Genomic DNA, 17,661 nt, shown 5'->3' with positions numbered 1-17,661 from the left:
ACCACCTGACTTTCCCGTTAAGCTCAAAAATCTCCAAATAGAGCCCATTTGTAACTTGGACCATATGAGGTCTTGCATGAGGTGTTGATTTGCATTGACAGAGTCATGGAAGTATATTTCAGAGCAAATGCTCCCTTTTCCTTTTTTAGTACTCTAATTTAGTGTGCCTACTGTCTATGTCAATGATGGCAAATGTGTGACACAAATGTCACCACTCTCATCTCCTGCAAAACTGATTGCCATCTGAATCTATTGGATAGTTCCTTCTTTGGAAGCGGAAGCTTGATTTATTCATTGGACATCTGGTTTTAGCTGAGTGGAATATTTTACACCATAATACATACCTACACTGTTCACTTATGTAATATATTTTGAGATAGCAGAATTTTCTGGCTTAGTTTAATAATTTATTATGATATTAATTATGGTGCAATTCCTGGTTAATTTAGGGATTTTCAAAAGGGCCTTCAAAAAAAATCGCTTTCTCCTTCTACCTACCTGCGTCTGAAAAATAAAATGAAAATAACATCAAAAATTAAACATGCATGACAATATGTCACCTTTATAATTGATAGAGGCTGAATGTGAGCATATGGATTTAATCTGATGGCAATTGGGCTTGGTAATACTAAACCCAAGAATCAGGCACTTCTATACCCAGTATCAGTTACTACTGTACTGGAGTAGGCATGCTCAGTCTGCCCAGGCAGGATTCACAGCATGAAGGAGTGAAGAACATATGTTTCTTGTGAACATTTGCCCCCAAGAAGGGCAAAACTAATCAGACAAGACAAATGTATCTCTGCAGACTTTACCAGTTGGATAAGTCACTCCAACCTCTGAGTGGAGGTAAGACTGAAGCAGGAAACAGAGTCAAAGCATAGACTTAAGAAAAATTTCTCCTCATATGATATGATGGTTAATTTTAAAAATCAACTTTTTTGGAGTTAAGGAATATTCACATATTAGGTAATACACTATTTCTGGGGATGTCTGTAAGGGTGTTTTTGGAATAGATTGGCATTTGAATCAATGGATTGAGCAAGGAAGATCTACTCTCACCTGATGATGGTAGGCACAGTCCAATCAGTTGAGAACCCATATAGAGCAAACGATAGAGAAAAGGTAAAATTAGTTTTTGCCCTTCTGGAGCTGGGACACCCATCTTCTCCTGCCTTTGGATGTCAGATTTCAGGTGTCTCAAGGCTTTAGACTTCAGGTCTTGTAGCTTCCTACGTTTTTAGGCTTTCAGCCTTGGACTGAGAATTACACCATTGGCTCTTTTGGTTGTCAGATTTGCACTGAGCTAGGTCATCAGCTTTTCTGGTTCTCTAGCTTGCAGATGGCATAGCATGGGATTTCCTGGCCTCCCTAATTGCACAAACCAATTTCTATAATAATAAACTTTCATCATCCAGCTACCTACCTACCTACCTATTTATTCTCTCTCTCTCTCTCTATGTATCTATCTGTCTAATCTGTCTATCTGTCTATGATCTATCCTATTGGTCTGGAGAACCTGGACTGATTCAGAGAGTCAAACTTTGGGGAACAGAAATTAGCTTCTATCACTTAGTTCCTAAAAACTGTACTATGATTTAAAATGCCTAAGAATTTGTCCATCTGTAATCTTCCTTAAAACTGACACACCTCTTTGAGTTTGGCAGGTCAGGTTCTCTTACATATACTGTCTAAATAAGAAAACAGAACTTTTTATAAACAGGTGGATTATGGCCAAAACAAACAGATATTTTAATATTAATCTTAGTCCAAAGAACTTCCATTATAATATACATTATCTGTCTTGGTTTTATTTCTAAATTAATCTCATTCCCTTTAGAGGAAATTTATTTTTACTAATGTCTGTATTTTTTGTGTGTCTAGGGCAGTGCTAGGAACATAGTAGGCACTCTATCAAAATTCATTCAGTGGTGCCAGTAGTTTCTTATAAAAGCAAGTTTAGTGCACAGGGTTTAGTTTATATTAACATTTTTGGTCTTTTTTAGCTATGCATTTTCTGTCTTCCCATAGCACTTGAACATCTCCAGACAGTAGTTTTGTGCTCAAGAAGTTTTATTGTCCTTAGTATTATTATTCATTAAATTGAATTTTAAGGTAGATATTTGAACATTTTGTACCTGCCTAAGACAAATAATGATTTAAAGTTATGAATATCTGTTGTAATGTTTAAATTTTAAACATAGATATAATGGTATGTCACTTCCTCCTTTGTTTCTCTATTAATTCAGCTAAAAATTAAGCTTAATTGAATTCTAGGGTTCTGTCAATTTTTGAAATTCTTTTTACAGAGGATTTTTCAAAATTGCAAATGTGCAAGAAATGGCATATTTTTATTTTCACTTTATTTTCAAGTCTCAGTGCACAAACTGTTTATTTAGCAAGTAATTCAAACTTAGTTATTTTTGGATTCTAGGACTATGCAAACTTCTCAATGATTTATTTAACCTCAAGGCATCGGTGGTATTCCTCCATCTATTACTTGTTAGTGTCTACTGGCTACAACCAAGACCAACATTGTCCAGTTCACTTTGCCCTTCCAACTCCTATAGTGTTATACTTACTCTATTAATCACCTTCCTTATTCTCATTGCAATCACCCATTGCCACCACCTTTACATAATCTGTCATCATTTAATCACCTCCCCAGTACTGTTATCATCACAAATATCTTTGCCATATTGCCAACAATATCCATCAGCAGCACCTCGCCATCGTCCACATTGCCACGCCATTTTTATTGTTAATTTTGGCACTAGCACTAAATTAACATCACAATCATCATTGCCATCACATACTTCATCACCACCACCATTAACACCATCTCAATAATCAACAATGGCAAAAGCACTAACACTTTTATCCAAATGTGGTGCTTTGATTTCACATTCCAAATATAATGGTTTCACTTATTTTCTACTTTTCTCATAATAGCTTTCTAATAATTAAAACCTTCACATCAATTAGGACAGGCATTATGGAAAACAGTATGGAGGTTCCTCAAAAAATTAAAAAATACTCCCATATGATCCAGCAATCCCACTAGCAGGTATATATTCAAAAGATACAAAATCAATATGTAGAAGAGATATCTACATCCATATTTATTACAGCATTGTTCATAATGGTCAAGATATGAAACCAACCTAAGTGTCCATCAGTGGATAAATGGATACATAAAATGTGGTATAGATACACAATAGAACAGGACTCAGACTTAGGAAAGAAGGAAATCCAGTCATTGGCGACAACATAGATAAAACTGGAGGGTTTTATGTTAAGCAAAATAAGCTTGGCACAGAAAGACAAATGTGGTCATTATCTCATATATATGTGAAATCTAAAAAAGTTAAACTCAGCAACCGGGAGTAGAATGGCATTCACCAGAACCTAGAGGGTGTACGGATGGGGAAGATGTTGGTCAAAGGACACAAAATTTCAGTTAGACAGGAGAAATAAGTTCAAGGTATCTATCATACATCAGGGTGACTATATTTAAAAACAATATATTGTTGACTATATTTAACTTACATGTTGGTAACTATATTTAATATCAATGTTTAATAACAACATATAGTATTATTGACTTGAACATTGATAAATCAATTTTTTGTTCTCAACACACACACTCACACACACACCCACAAAACCTTCACTTTAAGCTGAATATTTGAAAATAACAAAGGCAAGCTATCAAATCATTTCTTTCAAGATTTTTAGCTCATGTTAGTAGGTGTGCTCTTCAGACATAGTGTCTCAGGTTACTTTGAATGCTATGTGAATATCTCCTAAAGAAAGTAATTTCCTGGAATATCATTAAATCCATAAATGGATACCTAACAAACAATTCCAGTGTGCCCAATCATTTGCTAGTTGGAAAATACTAAATATATCAATATAAAATCAGTCCTATAGCCTCAAAAAGCGGACATTAGTTCCTTAGAGATCAAGCTTAGACAAAGGGAATTGATATAATTCTGCCATTTATAGCGTACTAGTTATGTTCCAGGTACTGCACAAATTATTATAAAGAATATGAAGATGAATGTCATTGTTTCTATGGAATTTATTGCTTGCAGTTTAAAAGTCACACTGTCCTGCTTTTCCTACCTTCAATAATAGGCTGTGATCACCTAATGGGCAGAAATCTCTATTTACATTTCAAAAGCACCCAGCATAGCAGTTCTCTCACGGTAACCACTTATTATTATTATTTTATTGAAGGAATGCTGTTTGGATGAATTATTTAACACAACCAACAAAAGGGTTTGTACAATCTAAATTGTGACCACTAAAGGTTATAACAAACTTAAGTAGTAGTCGTTTAACTTACCTACAGCTGTTGGGAAGCTATATAAAAATAATTTTAAATCTCCATCCATAAATTGTAAGGTATGATGTGTGTTGTGAAGCACTTTAAGATGCAGAGGAAAATAATTCAGGGCAAAGTGCATCTATTATCAATTAATGAATGTTTCCTTGAAATGAAAATTGAAGCAGCGCCTTACTTGAACTTCTTGGAACTAGCAGCCCACAGGAGATTCTTGAGATCTCCAGATAGCAATCCTACCACTATCCTCTGTTGAATATGACCTCATTGTCTACTTTTTTTTTTTTTTTTAATTTTTATTTTGTAAGTTAAGGCCACCAGAAACAAAGATCTCTGCCCTGACTCTGGAAACTTGAATTTGGAGAAATCTTGAAAGAATCCACGACTTATTTTATTCCTCATGATTCTTCAGTGTTCTAGAAACTCTGAGGTTTCTGTTCCATTTTTACTTCAACTTCACCATTTTCACTCACAAATAAATAGAGAAACTTCATTTTAAAAAGGTTTTTGAAATCTCCACATTGCCTCAAAATTCTTCAAAGTTAATCTGTCTAATCAGAGATTTCCAGGTCACTGGTCTTTTCTTTCCACTTTTACTTCAGTTTCTGTCACCCTCTTTTTTCAGACCACTAGGTTAATATCCCAGGTTTAAATATATTGTACTGGAGAAATGATGGTGGCACTTAAGAGGCAAGGGAAGGACATGAGTTTTGAGAAATATCTGCTGTAAAAACACACACCTTTTAGAATGTTTCCACTGTGTTTTATGAATAAAATATAGTATTTGAATAAAGGTTGAAGAATTGGCTAATATGAAATAAAAGCTACTTTAGATATGGGAGGTAATAACACTTAAAAAGACTTATATAGAGAAAATATAAAGGAGCTGAAAAATCAGGATTTTAATGAGCATTAGAAAATAGAAGGCCCAGAATCTACTCTGGGAAACAACAACAACAAAAACACAATGTGAAGAATAAGTCAGCGAAGTTCCTATAAAATAAAGAGGTAAAATACTAAATAGAGTAAGAATAGTAAGAAAAGTAATACTGACGTAACAGAGTTGGCAATGGGATAACAGAGTGAAGAAATTGAATTGACAAAATGTGTGTTTCTAAAGAAAAAAAGGTATTCACAGAAATTTTATAAATGGTAATTAAAGTGTAATAAAGTCAAGATTTTCTGAGCAAAAAAGACCCTTTCTAAATCACAGATACCCATTTGAAAAGGTTATATAAGGTAAGCAATGCTTACATGTGGCCCAGTGAAATATTTTGAAAATCGAGAATAAAGAAATTCACTTGCAACCACTTAGGCTAGAAAATGAAAATGAGAATGGGACATATTACTTACAATGGAAGAAAAATTGGAAGAGTCAAAAAATAAAGATTTGTGTCCCTAAATTTAAACTCCAGAAGACAATGGAGCAACCCCGAGAGAGTTTTCATACTCAATTAAACTTTATTTCATAGAGGAAGGAAATAAAAGCAAAAAAGTCCTACCAGGCCTTAATATGAGGACAAACATGTTCTTCCTTATAAAAGTACTCAAGATAAATTTCAAGTAAAGAAGAAATAGTTAAAAAAAATAAAAATCATGGGAATTTGTAGTATAAAAACACAAATGTGGACACTAAATCGAAAAATTATAGAACTAAGTATAAATGATTGTTTTAAATATGACCCCAACACAATAGTAACTACTTAATTTCAATTATTCACTCATGTATTTTCAAACATTAAATACTTAGTCTTCTGATAGTTGGGGTACTGCCCTTAGGAATTTATTTTGTAGTTTGGAGATCTGTTCAACAAACTGTTGATGAGAGCAGCCACACTCTGAAAAATATTTGAAGAGATTTATTCTGAGCCAAATGTGAGGACCATGACCAGTATGAACAGACCCAGGAGAATCTAAGACATGTGCTCAAAGTGGTTGTGTTATAGATTGGTTTTATCTTGAAAACATATAAAACAACATGATAGCAATCAATTCAACTAGCAACAATCAATTAAATTAGCAACACGATAGCAATCAATTCAATTAATACATGTAAGGTATGCATTGGTTCAGTCCAGAAAGGTGGGATAACTCGAAAGGGTGGGAAGAGCCTGATAGGTCATAGGTGGATTAAAAGATTTTCTGATTGGCAATTGGTTGAAACACCTGAAAGCTATTATCTACAGACCTGGAATTAATAGAAAGGAGTGTCTGCTTTAAGATAAGGGGTTGTAGAGACCAAGGTTCTTATTATGTATATGAAGTATCATAGGTGACCACCCTGAAGAGGCAATATATGGCAAGTTTTTTTCTACTCAGACCTTTAAAAGGTACTACATTCTTAGCTAACCCCTTCAGGATCAGAAACAGACCTGGAAAGGGATGGAAATTCTCCACAGAATGTGGATTTTCCCTACAAGAGATAGTTTCTCAGCATCACTTTAAAACATGCCAAAGAAATATATTTGGGTGTAAAATACTTCAGTTTTCATCAGGGCCTGCTATCTGCCATATGACGCTATACTAGAGTTAGGTTGTAATTTTGTGTCTTATTGCTACAAAGAATCTGTTTTGTCTTAAGATATCTGTTTTAGTAGTAACACTGGTTAGCTGTGGCTGAATTCCAAAGGGAGGAAAGTGTAATGAGCCATGTCCAAGCTTTCCTTCCCCTCATGGCCTGAACTAGTTGTTTTTAGGATTCTTGGAAATCCCATTGGCTGAGACTAGGGGTCCATTCAGCTGGTTGGGAGGCTTAGCATTTAAATTTTGGATGATGCAACCAAAAAGGACATATGAAAAATAAAGTTATAATATGCATATGATGAAAAAATTCATCATATGATATGTGATAAATGACGTAAGGAAACTTTAGGTTGGGGTGCCAGTGAAGACCATTTTAAAAGGTGATATTAGGGTGATTTAGGGTATAAATGTCCAAAAGATGCTTTTTTTGTAACAATCTAGGGGAAAAGTATTCAAAGTAAAAGAACAGTTACTACAATAGCCTAAGACAAGACAGAATGTGATGTTTTGAAGAGTCAGAAGAAAACAAGTGCATCTAAACATATTAAACAAAGAGGAGAGTCATTATGGGACCATACATATATCTGTTTCCCTTGAATACACCCAGTTTATACTTGTTGCAATGTATTTAGTATCCCTTTTCATTCTCAGTTGTGGCCTAAATTGGACAATAAATTATATGAACACCTACAAAAGTGTATAAAGTGAAATCCGAATGTTATTCAAACTCAGAGAAAATTATTCACTCCCTACTCTATTCCTTCCAAGGTTTAGTTTCATTCAGCAATAGATCAGATAAGAGTAGAATGGCAACATAGATGCTTAAAAAATTTATTTACAATATCTGGCTAAGGTCAGGGTGAGTGCTGTTAAAGCGTTAGGTCTTCTCTACATTATTGTCCCATTTGTGTGTGTGTGTGTGTGTGTGTGTGTTTGATGCAGTACTTCTATAAACCCTTCCATATGCCTTCCCCCAAAAAGTAGCTACATAGACCATGCTTTGATCTGCCTTGAATTTACATGTGGCTTTTCTACTTATTGAATAAATATCATTATACAGGCACTTCATCACCAAAGCAACAAGATGTGGAGCATGAGCAGTTCAACCTTTGAAGATAATTCAGATTAATGTGGCCAGCCTCTCCGTCTGAGAGTCTGATATCATAAGAAGGTAAACATTCTGTAATTCCTTTTTTTTAAGAATGACTTGCAGGTGAGTACATTTCACCATAAGTCTACTTATTTATTTTATTTCTATTAACTTATGGTGTTGTGCTTTCCTTCTCTAATAATGTCCCCTTCTGATCAGTGTTCAGTTGGGTGAACACAGTACCCAAATAAAATGCTGTAGGGGCTTTGAAAACCAGGAAAAAAGGATTTGAATTTCATTCTGAGTGTCATAGGAAAAGCACGGCATGTTAAAAGCAGGAAAATGATATGACTTGATGGTTGATATGACTATAGTTGGGGGGGAAATAAATTAGAGGAAAGTAAGAGTAGAAACAGAGGGAGCGATTACAGGATTGTAACAATATTCTAAGTGAAAGGTGACTGTGGCTTTCGATAAGATGGGGCATTACAGATAGATAGAAATGAATAGATTTAAGATACATTTTGAAGTTACAGTTAACAGATTTGCTAATGAATTGGTATGAGAAGAGAAGATTCAGTGAAGTACAAATCAAAGGAATAGCCTTCATTTTGCCTGGTTATTTGAGTAGAAAGCGTGACCACTTATTTATATGAAGAGACAGAGGTGTGTCAAGAATACAGTTTTGAACTCATTTAAGGTGTCCATAAAATAGCCAGAAAAGTTAAAGAAAATGCAAGCCTGGCATGAAAGGATGAGGTTTGGAGTCAGCAGTATTAAGACATTATTTAAAACCTTCAAATTCAATGAAATTGCATATGAAGCAAGCATAGATAGAGATGAGATGGGATCTCAAGGCTGAGCTAGAAAGTATTCTCATATTTAGAGAATCTACTAAAATAGAAGCCAGAAGCTCCCCAGCCACAGCAAATGGATGAAAGACACCCCCATGACTACAGCTACCATAGAGAGATAAACACACAAATCATAACACCTTATTCTCCTGACTACAGTGCTTGGTTCAAAAGAGAAGAGAGGAATAGATATGACTCTAGTAAGGTCATTAAGAGTTTTACCTATTTAGAACTGGAATTTTCAGAAAAGATTATACTCTCTAGTTTGTGAAAATGTGAGGATGTGAACCAATAATTACCAATATAATCAGATTTCCTACATCTTGGAAGAAAATGGTTTGCAGGATAAAACTTATGCTTATATTACTCCTTTAACTAACAGTTATATACTGTATTAGCCCATTTTCATGCTGCTGTAAAGAAATACCTGAAACTGGGTAATTTATGAAGGAAAGAGGTTTAATAGGCTCACAGTTCCACATGGCTGGGGAGGCCTAAGGAAACATACAATCATGGCAGAAGGTGAATGGGAAGAAAGCCTGGACCTTCTCACATGGCAGCAGGAGAGAGAGGAAAGTGAGCAAGAGAGAAATACCAAACACTTATAAAACCATCAGATCTCATGAGAACTCACTTACTATCACAAAACCAGCAGGAGAGGAACTGCCTCTGTGATCCAATCACCTCCCACCTGGTCTCTCCCTCAACACCTGGGGATTTGAATTCAAGAAAGGATTTGGGTGGGGACACAAAATCCAATCATATTATATACCATTTAACAACACCAGAAAATTATAATTTTATTTTCTATCCCCCTCTGCTAAAATAAAAGGTCCCTGGGGGAAAATACTTTGTTTTGTTCATGTGTTTGTAGTCCCTACTGGCACAAAGCAGGTGCTCAAGAAATACTTTTGAATTGATGTAATTTATAACGTATATTGCATTATCCAAAAAAGACAAAGTTCTAAAAATGTTTTGCTTTACCTAAATGAAACAATACCTTCTCTTAAGACTCTTTGCTCATAAGTATCTATATATGACTAGTCTCACATTTCCTCTCTGCAAAACACTCTCCCTTTCATTTGTGTATATCTGTTTAACGCCCCCTCTCCTCCAGATCCAAAGTCAGATCCTTCTTGAAGTATAGCTCCATATCCATATCCCATATGGTGTTATTATCTGTGTTACCTAGTAGTTAACATCTATTTCCCTGCTATTTTTGTCTCCTTTTCTGATGTGAATATAAGCTGTCTAAGGATCAGTATAATAGACACATTTAATGGTCACATTCAGTGGCCCCAACCACATCTCTTTCTAAAGACCTAGTCCTTTCATAGTCCAAAGGCAGACCAGGGGTACATATTAGAGACCAAACCAGGCACATTTGCAAATCAGCCCCTGCTGTCTGGAAAGAGATAGGCACCTTGCCCAAAGTCCTTCAGTCTATTTTCTGTCCAGAAACCGTCATATTTTCTCTGAAGAGAGAATTTCAAATGAAAGGCTGTGACGCATTTTCCTCTGACCTAATGCTTGTATGAAGCCAAAGCTGGAACCAGCACCATTATAAGGCAAAGTCACATGCTACCCATTTTTATAGGAGAACAAAGACTGTGACATAAGTGCATAAGGAGAAATTTTAGCCATACAGGGAGGTGTTTCTTTTGTTCCTAACAGTTTCCAGTTTCCAGAAGGCTGATTTGTACTTTGTTTTCTGTCCTTGGGATTATACGTCATTCTTCTGTGTTCCAGTCAATGGAACCCCCTTATTTGACCTAGCTCAAGTGTATTTCTTCTTCTTAAGGAAATCAGCTTTGACTGAAACCATAGAAACTAAATTCTCTACTACTTCATTTTCTTTAAATCTGCCCAGGTGCTCTGCACATAGTAGGGAATTGTGAAATTATTATTTTTCAATAAATCTATGGCATTGTGTTTATCTTTTTACATCCTACACTTCCTCCTTTTCAATAATTAGTTCAGTATTTGCCCACAAAGGTCATTATTATCTTTGTTTCTTACCTCAAGCCCTTCATTCAACAAATAGAAGTAGGTCCTATTCATGTTTGAGTCACCAGATTGATAATGTGCAACTTCAACCTGTTGTTTCAGTTGTTGGTGATAAAGGATGAGTACTAGATTTTACAAGAGCAGATTAAAAATATTTCTTTAAAATGTCAATGGGAAAAGATGCTTTGAAATGGTCTCTTCATACAATATGCATCTCCAGATTCCTGCAGTTATGGTGCCACCTTTACTTACATACAAAAGGATTATTTTAAGTCAAGTTGTTTTCCTCAGTGCTGTCAATATTCACCAGATTTATTTGCCCAATGAAGTATTTTTTTTGTTGTTGTTCTTCATCAAAACATCTCTTGTCCTTGCTGGCCTGATGGTCGAGGATCAGAAAGCAATATTCCAGCTGTTCTTAAAACCAGCATTTCTTAGCAAGGTTAAGCAGTGCCTTTTTAAACCCCCAGTGCTGTTTGCGTCATCTCCTGGTGAGTCAAACCTGTTATGTTAGTGCATCGCACAGAGAAAGGCCAGCAAACTTTAAAACTTTGAAAAAGCAGTGTTTTTTGTGGTCTGCCTAAGGTAGCTTGAGATGTGTTTACTAGGACTCCACCTGCCACTTTTTACTCAATAAGCCCTTTCTTTAAACAGCTGATGCCACTTCCTATTCTAGGACACTGAACTGTCACTACATCCCTAACCTGGAAGATATAAGGAAAGAGAATACAGAATCAGAGGCTCTTTTGGGGAGAACTCACCTGGGTGGGTTCCCATCTTTATGAGTTTTCCTTTGAGAGAGAGCCTTGAACAAGTAGGCAATGACCCTTCTCTGCCTTAGCACCTGATACCTGTTTCCGTTTCCTGACATTTCAAATGCCCTAGATCCTAACCTTCAGATTTCTACCACACTAAAAGAGGACACGCCCTAGCGTATTAATTGATGGAATGCAAATAAATAGAGAAGAGGTATTATAAGGCTAAATAATTTGGGAAATGCTGAGCTAAACAAAGCTACGGGCTTTTTTACTGCAGAAATTCTGTTATTTTAAAATGGTAAAGTACATTCTGCATTTTCAGGTGGAAGACATTAAATGCCTGTTTCCCAGGTTTAATTGACCACTGAACTCTAAGTGGTGTGAAATATATTAGGGTGTCTATCTTTAGTGCAATTCTTGACCTTGATCCCTTGGACTTCTGACTATGGATTGGTATGGGAAATCAGGTTCCTATCTGGATCTTTGATGATTAGAGGGTTTCGTATTCTACTTCCCCCAAGTCCCTCATGTCCTCATTCATCTCATACTCATCCTTCATTTAGGTTCCGTCATTCAGTACCACTTACTCTTATTTACACCACCATGTATATATTATTTACATCATATCAACCTAATACATATCTATCCAAAATTATTGTATTCCTTTTCTCTCTGGCAAAACTCAAATTTATCTTTTAAGTGTCAACTCAAATGTTATTGTCCCTGTCATGGACTCATAAAATGATAGAACTGGAAGAGATCTCAATAATTTTGGTCCAAATCTCTTTCAGATGAGAAACATTTAAGGAAAGCAATGTAATTTACCCCAGGTCACATAGGAAGAGAGTGCTTCAACTGACATAGTGACCAGACCTCATCAGGGATAAGGTTTCCATGAGTACTATAGTTGATTGAGAAATCCTAAAGCAGGGGAAGAAGAGGCAGAGTTTGGGCATTGTCCCCAAGAACCACATGAAATCACATATTAAGTTCAGATGACCAAATATACAAAATGTGATAGGATAAGGAAAATCAGCATTATAATTATATATTATAATTATATATATTATATAATTATAATGCATAGCATGGGAAGACCAGAAGTTCTGGGTTATTTGAATTAATCAGTAAGAATTATTCCTTGAAGTTCCACATTTCAATTGCTATGATATAAATCTCTGGTACTTACAGAGAAAGGCCTTGCACTTCTTCCAACTTCACATCTGATAGCTAATGCTAATACCTAGGCCTCCTGACTCAAGAACTGCTCTCTTTTCACTACACCATACTTGTTCACTAAATGAGAATTTGCTAGAATTTCAGGAAAGAAATTCATTGGCTTTGGAAGAGATAGGGCAGGACAGTGAGATAACTTTTACTCCAGCAGAAACTACAGTGTGAATTTTGCTTTGCTAGGTATGGGGAATGATCTTCCCCAAGTCATCCTTGTTCTCTCACATGTTTCACTTATGAACATAGTTTTTTAAAAATCTGCTAACTTCTTGTTTAATATAGAGTTGAGATATACTATATACAATGATTACAATGGTTACAATATATTGCACATTTCAAATAACTGCTTTCTACATACTCCAGTCATTTTTAACACAGATGTTTGATTTCTAATGCTGAAGACCTATTATTTAATTATTCTTTGAAATGGTTCTTTGAAAATGGTTTTTGAGGTCAACACTGCTTTGATGTGCTCTGCAGGTTAGACCATTTGTCTAAATTCCTTATCCGTACATGTAAGTGTCACTAAATATTTCTACTTGACAGACCATTGGTGCTTAACATTTAATGCTTCCAAAGTAGAACATCTCTTTCCTCTGAAACATGCTTTTACTACTGCATTTTCTATCAGAAAATAGTATCTGCATTCTCTACCCAATAGCCCAAGCCCAACATGTAGATTTTATCATAGATTAGCCTTCCTTTTTATCTCCATATCTACTTAGATCTTAAGATGTGTTGCTTTCTTATCTTCAGTGTTTCCTGAATCCATTGCCTCTTTTCTACCCCAGGACCATGCTCTTTATCAAAGCCCTCATCATTCTAACTTAAAGTATTATAGTATCCTTTTTGGTGATCTCTTTGTGTCACATCTTTATTTTCCACCATTGCTAGGAGTGATCCATCTGAAATGGTATCAGAATGTGCTACTTCCATTCTTCACATCCTATAATAAATACCTTCCTATCACATGTGGGGCAACAGATGTCAAAGATCTCTACTGTTGCCTTCTCTCATTTTCTCATCTCTCAGTATATCTCATATCAGTTTATTCAATCATCTAAAACTATTTGCAATTTCCCAGGTTTCCATCTTTCCTCCCCAACATTGCTTTTGTTTTTCCTTCTGCCTAGAATGTTTCCTCTTCCTTACTCATATTAAAGATTCACCTTGTATTTTCCTTGTTCTAGTAAATTTCCCTTAGACCATTAAGATTAGGTTTGTGCCCCTGCTTTGTACCCTATAGCACCAGGGAATGTACTTTTTGCTGTGTTAATAACTGCCCTATAATCAGCCTTTTATATGTCTGTTCTTTTGAGGGTTCTGCAGGTCCCCAAGATCACTCTCAGGTTCCATGATCTGCTATAAAGACTCACAGAACTCTGAAAAGTCATCATAATATTAGGATTTATTACAATAAAATAATACAGATTAAAATTAGCAGCAAGAAACATCACATGGGGCAGTGTACAGGAGAATTCCAGTCACAAGCTTCCAGTTGTTCTCTACTGGGGTTGTGCAAAGAGCACTTACTTATCCCTGCACAGAGTATGGCCCGACAGGAAGCTCAACTGAGCCTTTAGTTGAGAGTTTTTATTGTGAATCAGCCATGTAGACACAGATGACCACCCTCATGACTGATCTTAGTCTCCAGTCCATTCAGAGATGGAGCTGATACAATGTGACCCAAGGCCCATTGTCATAAATCACATTGTTAGCATAGGCTATATGGCATGGCCCAAGGCCTCCAGTTAAACAAAGATATGCTTATTATGAAGACTATTTTAGGTTTACTCTTGTGAGCCAGGGACTAAGTCCCATACCATTCTCTGGCAATGTTAATCTCTACTTTACATCTTCCTACCAAAGTTTGATCCCCATAAAAGTAAGGACGGTGCCATGTTCATTTCTGAATTCTCATTTTCTACACATGGTTCAACCTAGAGTAGGAGCACAATGCATGACTTCAGAATGAATAAACAAGTTGATGAATATGAAGAATTAAAGTGTTTTTTTTAAACAACTCTTCAAAAACACCCCAAAATTACTACCACCTTCTGAGACTTTATTATTAACAGATCCCTTTAGTTACATATCAGCCGACATCTGATTTGTGTCTGTTTTATCTCTCAATACAGTGTAATCTGTTAAAAAGGGAAAACTAATAGTCAAAAGAATAGACCCAGTCTGCTACCTTCTCCCATACATCATAGACAGACCAAATTCTATAGACCAGCCCTAAAATGGAAGGTGGGGAGAGTACTGTTCCTTCACCAGGGATAGGCAGACAGGTTTCAAAAGAGAAAACATGTCTGCCTCTTCCTTGCGTATGGCCTCTCCAATGAGTACAGTCAAGAGAAAGTTGACTATCACATATTATTTCTGTGACTGTAAGAGGGTCTCTTTGTTTCCAGATATCTACTCCACAGACATCTCACTTTGTCAAATATCTCACCATTAGGAATCTATTTCTCTGAATATGCTTTTTCTTCATTTCGTTTCTTCTTTTAAAAAAAAAAAAAAAAAAAAAAAAAAAGCAGGATACATGTGCAGAACGGGCAGGGTTGTTACATAAGTATACATGTGCCGTGATGGTCTGCTGAACCTATTGATCCATCCTCTAAGTTCCCTTCTTTGCCCCCAAGCCCCCAACAGGCCCTGGTGTGTGTTGTTCCCCTCTCTGTGTCCATGTGTTTTCATTGTTTGACTCCCACTTATGAGCGAGAACATGTGTTGTTTGTTTTTATGTCCCTGTGTTAGTTTGCTGACGATGACGGCTTCCAGATTCATCCATGTCCCTGCAAAGGATGTGATCTTGTTCCTTTTTATGGCTGCATAGTATTCCATGGTGGTACTTGTACCACATTTTCTTTATCCAGTCTATCATTGATGGGCATTTGGGTTGATTCCAAGTCTTTGCTATCATAAATAGTACTGCAATCAACATATGTGTGTATGTGTCTTTATGGTAGAATATTGTATAGTCCTTTGGGTATATACACAGTAATGGGATTGCTGGGTCAAATGGTATTTCTGCTTCTAGATCCTTGAGGAATCGCCATACTATCTTCCATACTATCTTCCCCAATGGTTGAACTAATTTACATTTTCATCAACAGTGTAAAAGCATTCCTATTTCTCCACAGCCTCATCAGCATCTATTGCTTCTTAATTTTGTAATAATCACCATTCTGACTAGCATGAGATGGCATCTCATTGTGGTTTTCATTTGCATTTCTCTGATGATCAGTGATGTTGAGGTTTTTCTTTATGTTTTTTGGCCACAAAAATGTCATCTTGTGAGAAATGTCTGTTCATAACCTTTGCCCACTTTTTGATGGTTTTTTTCTTGTAAAAATGTTTAAATTCCTCACGAATTCTGGATATTAGAGCTTTGTCAGATGGATAGATTGCAAAAATGTTCTCCCATTCTGTGGGTTGTGTTACTCTGATGATAGTTTATTTTGCTGTGCAGAATCTCTTTAGATCAATTAGATACTATTTGTCAATTTTGGCTTTTGTTGCAACTGCTTTTGGTGTTTTAGTCATGAAGTCTTTGCCCCTGCCTATGTCCTGAATGGTATTGCCTAGGTTATCTTCTAGGGTTGTTATTGGTTTGGGTTTTACACCTAAGTCTTTAATCCACCTTGAGTTAATTTTTATATAAAGTATAAGGAAGGGATCCAGTTTCAGTTTTCTGCATATGACTAGCCAGTTATCACAGCACTATTTACTGAATAGGAGATCCTTTTCCCATTGCTTGTTTTTGTCAGGTTTGTTGAAGATCAGATGGTTGTAGATGTGTAGTGTTACTTCTGAGGTCTCTGTTCTGCTCCATGAGTCTATGTGTCGGTTTTGGTACTAATACCATGCTGTTTTGGTTACTGTAGCCTTGTAGTATAGTTTGAAGTTAAGTAGCAAGATGCCTCCAGCTTTATTCTTTTTGCTTAGGATAGTTTAGGCTATATGGGGTCATCTTTGATTCCATGTGAAATTTAAAATAGTTTTTTTTTTCTAATTCTGTGAAGAATGTCAATGGTAGTTTGATGGGAATGGAACTGAATCTATAAATTACCCTGGGCAGTATTGCCATTTTCACAATATTGATTCTTCCTATCCATGAGGATGGAGTGCTTTTCCATTTATTTGTGTCCTCTCTTATTTCCTTGAGCAGTGGTTAGTAGTTTTTCTTAAAGAAGTCCTTCACATCCCTTGTTAACTGTATTCCCAGTTATTTTATCCTCTTTGTAGTGATGGCGAATGGGAGTCCATTCAAGATTTGGCTCTCTAGTTGCCTACTGTTGGTGTAAAGGAATGCTTGTGATTTTTGCACATTGATTTTGTATCCTGAGACTTTGCTGAGGTTGCTTATCAGTTCAAGGAGTTTTGGGGCTGAGATGATGGGGTTTTCTAAATATAAAATCATGTTGGCTAATTTTCTTTCTTTCTCTCTCCTGATTGCCCTAGCCAGAACTTCCAATACTGTGTTGAATAGGAGTGGTGAGAGAGGGCATCTTTGTCTTGTAACAGTTTTCAAAGGGAACACTTCCAGCTTTTGCCCATTCAGTATGATATTGGCTGTGAGTTTGTCATAAATAGCTCTTATTATTTTGAGATATGTTCCATCAATACCTAGTTTATTGAGAGTTTTTAACATGAGGGGATGTTGAATTCTATTAAAGACCTTTTCCTCATCAATTGAGATAATCATGTGGTTTTTGTCTTTGGTTCTGTTTATGTGATGGATTGTGTTTATTGATTTGCCTATGTTGGACCAGCCTTACATCCCAGGGATAAAGTTGACTTGATCATGGTAGATAGGTTTTTTGATATGCTGCTGGATTTGGT

General features: G+C 36.0%; 1 long non-coding RNA gene across 3 annotated transcripts in view; it reads left to right on the top strand.

The window, feature by feature from the left end:
* Positions 1–17,661, top strand: part of LOC103238493 (uncharacterized) — a 634,265-nt gene that overhangs the window by 354,611 nt on the left and 261,993 nt on the right. For all 3 annotated transcript variants that reach the window (XR_012093470.1, XR_012093468.1, XR_012093467.1), the window contains exon 3: positions 7,932–8,042. This is a non-coding gene — a long non-coding RNA (uncharacterized lncRNA). The remainder of the gene's footprint in view (positions 1–7,931; positions 8,043–17,661) is intronic.

This window comes from Chlorocebus sabaeus, chromosome 1 (genome assembly GCF_047675955.1).
Source record: "Chlorocebus sabaeus isolate Y175 chromosome 1, mChlSab1.0.hap1, whole genome shotgun sequence".
NCBI classification, from domain to species: Eukaryota; Metazoa; Chordata; class Mammalia; order Primates; family Cercopithecidae; genus Chlorocebus; species Chlorocebus sabaeus.
This window is presented reverse-complemented; position numbering and strand designations above follow the sequence as displayed.